The sequence below is a fragment of the Euprymna scolopes genome, chromosome 29 (genome assembly GCF_053919585.1).
Source record: "Euprymna scolopes isolate OS-2025 chromosome 29, ASM5391958v1, whole genome shotgun sequence".
NCBI lineage: Eukaryota > Metazoa > Mollusca > Cephalopoda > Sepiida > Sepiolidae > Euprymna > Euprymna scolopes.
In genome coordinates, this window is record NC_136510.1 from 94,571,975 (window position 1) to 94,575,386 (window position 3,412).

General features: G+C 33.7%; 2 non-coding genes across 2 annotated transcripts; both read left to right on the top strand.

Moving 5' to 3' along the window:
* Positions 1 to 1,304: 1,304 nt before the first annotated feature.
* LOC145253048 (U2 spliceosomal RNA) lies at positions 1,305 to 1,505 on the top strand. The gene has a single exon (XR_013863705.1). It is a non-coding gene; the product is annotated as a U2 spliceosomal RNA (small nuclear RNA).
* A 1,387-nt stretch (positions 1,506 to 2,892) lies between these two features.
* LOC145253034 (U2 spliceosomal RNA) lies at positions 2,893 to 3,093 on the top strand. The gene has a single exon (XR_013863704.1). It is a non-coding gene; the product is annotated as a U2 spliceosomal RNA (small nuclear RNA).
* The last annotated feature ends 319 nt before the right edge of the window (positions 3,094 to 3,412 follow it).

The following is a 3,412-nucleotide window of genomic DNA, read 5'->3' on the forward strand; positions in this document are numbered from 1 at the left end:
CTTGGTGAGAAAGAGAAATATATTTGCGTAATATATTTCCTTTTTTATTTATTTCATTCATTTCTTCTTCCGTTAGTTTCCAATTTTTTTTCAGCTGCCATTCCTAACTTTTATTTTGTCTTTTATATAATAAGTAAATATAATTTCGCCCATTTCATTGACCCGTATACCTCCGTAAACAAAAGTTGCCTTTATAATTCTATTTTGCGTGAACTTCAGTCCAATGCTTTATTTATTTATTTATTTATTTATTATTATTATTATTGTTATCATTATTATTATTATTATTATTATTATTATTATTATTATTATTAATATTATTATTATTTATTTATTTATTTATTGGTTCACAAGCAGACATTTCTATATTTTATCCGATCAGCTTGTTTTGTTTTTTTACATAGGCATCGCCACTTATTAAGGCCAAGAGGCCACTCAAGGATAAGTGTTAAAGAGTGTACAGTAGAAATTGGATAATATAGTAATCGTTAGTAATGGAAATTCGGTAAATTTTTTAACTTATATGGAACGGCTCATCAAAAACTATTTACGTTAGACTTGAAGACAACCATATTGTAGTCGGCTGGAAAGTAGAAAAACGGAAGACAATTCCATAGGCGTGCAGTTCTAAGCAAGAAGCGTTGCTCATTGAATCTATGTTTAGTTTTAAGCACAGATAAAGAGTGGGGGAAACTAGTGATAGTGTTTTCTGCTAGACGGCTGTTTCTTGTGATAGTTTGGCGAGCGGAGACCATAGAATGGAGCTCAGCCGAGCACTTGCCATGAAAATAACGATAAACCAGAGACAAACTCGCAACATCTCTTCTGTGAGAAAGAGGTTGCAGTGAAGAGAAAAGGACATCCCCCACAAGGCTACGAAATCTATTTTGAACTCTATCAAGGCAGGACAATCCCTTCTAGCAGCTCCTGCCCAGATGTGACAACAGTACTCCATCCTTGGACGTACCTGGCTCTTATATAAATAGAGAATTGCATCAGCAGTGAGATATCGTTTCATGAGGAGTAAGTACATCATAATGATGATTCTGTTTTATTGTTTTTTTAACAAGTGTACTTCTAAATAAATAAGTACTAGTATCATTATTACCCATACTTACTTATAACATATAATATTATGCAACTGAACCATGTAGATATGGCCAGTGATGAATACGGTGGAAGAAAAAGGCCTTCACCAGAACATTTTTAGTCGCGTGCAAGCGACTCTATACGTCACTCCGTGCTTGGCCTTTTTGGTTAAGATCAAATGTATGTTGTTAATAGATGCTGTTCTTAGCTTTTTAAGCTTTTCTTAGCCTTTTGGCCAAGATCAAATTGTAGTATCTGTTCTTACTACATGCTGTACTTATTGTGATATAAAATGGAGGAACGCTTTTCTGTATTAATTTAATGTAAAATTATAACCCACTTTACAACCAGTCAGTCTTAAAGCCATTAAAGTCATTCTTCAGATCATTCCAGTTGTTTTTGAAGGATTCCAGTTATTTTTTAAGCAGTCAAGTCATTCTTAAGGTTATTCAATTCATCCTTAAGTTCATTAAAGTCATTCTAAGTCATTTACTTTTTATTTATTTAAGCCATTTCAGGCAATTTTTCGGTCATTTTAGTGTATCTTGAAGAATTTCATGTCAATCCTACATTCACGCATTCATTCATTACACGAGAGCACGCGACTAATGGCTATCGGCCTCGTTTTCTCTCAATAGGCTTGTAGACATTCCTGGGATAACGCAAGAAAGACTCGTATTTTGCGGTAAACATAAAACCAATATTTTTGCCTTTTTTTTCATGCTAGCAGTTTCGCCCGGCTTTGTTCTGACCCTTTGTATTGTTCATAACTTTATGTGCATATGTATATATTAATAAGAGTGAAAATGTACAGTACTGCCTTTCTATATAATAGGCTTCCTTAACTTCCATAGAGAAAATTTGGTAGAGACCGCAAACGTCAATTTTTTTTTTAAATCTAACCCTAATTTTGATCCCTTAACATTTATTGTTTTGGGCTCAAATTAATTTAAAATGTTTGACTCATGTCCAAGTAACCTACATCTAAAATTTCAAGTGTTTAGATAAAAAATTGGCGAAAAAGTTTGGTGGAGTCTGCAAAGGTCAGCTCTGTAAACTTTTGCAGATTTTCTCTCAAAAACTGATTAAAAAGCTTACTGCATGTCTGAATACCCTTTATGTAAAATTTCAAATGTTTAGACCCAAAATTGGCTGAATAGTTTGCTAGAGACCGCAAAGGTAAAATCTTTTGAACTTTTCCCCCTTGGAAACCAAATTTTCAGAAAAAGAAAAAAAAACGATTAAAAAGCTTGCTCTATGTCTGAATACACTTTATGTAAAATTTAAAATGTGTAGACCAGAAATTGGCTGAGTAATTTCGTACAGACCGGAGAGGTCAATTTAAAAAAACCAAAAACTTTGACCCCAATTATGAACCCTTAGCATTTATTGTGTTGGGCTCAAATGTAATTATAAAATTAGATCCATGTCCAAGGAACCTATATTTAAAATGTCAAGTGGACGTACCTGGCTCTTATATACATAGAGAATTGCATCAGCAGTGAGATATCGTTTCATGAGGAGTAAGTACATCATAATGATGATTCTGTTTTATTGTTTTTTAACAGGTGTACTTCTAAATAAATAAGTACTAGTATCATTATTACCCATACTTACTTATAACATATAATATTATGCAACTGAACCATGTAGATATGGCCAGTGATGAATACGGTGGAAGAAAAAGGCCTTCACCAGAACATTTTTAGTCGCGTGCAAGCGACTCTATACGTCACTCCGTGCTTGGCCTTTTTGGTTAAGATCAAAGGTATGTTGTTAATAGATGCTGTTCTTAGCCTTTTAAGCGCTTCTTAGCCTTTTGGCCAAGATCAACGTTTAGTATCCGTTCTTACTACATGCTGTACTTATTGTGATATAAAATTGAGGAACGCTTTTCTGTATTAATTTAATGTAAAATTATAACCCACTTTACAACCAGTCAGTGTTAAAGCCATTAAAGTCATTCTTCCGATCATTCCAGTTGTTTTTGAAGGATTCCAGTTATTTTTTAAGCAGTCAAGTCATTCTTAAGGTTATTTAATTCATCCTTAAGCACATTGGCGGCGGAGTTTGGTAAAGTTCTCAGAGGTCAAATCGTTGAACTTTGACACTTTGACAGCAAAATTTCTGACCGAAACCCGATCAAAAAGATTTTCTCAAATCTCAATACCTCATATGACAAATTTCGAGTCTGTAGACTGAATATTGACAGAGTTATTTGATAGGGAAACGTACACAGACAAACACACACACAGACATTTTCACTTTTATAGATATATACATTTTCTCTTCCCCTTTCTATCGCATTCCCTCTCCCTCTTTT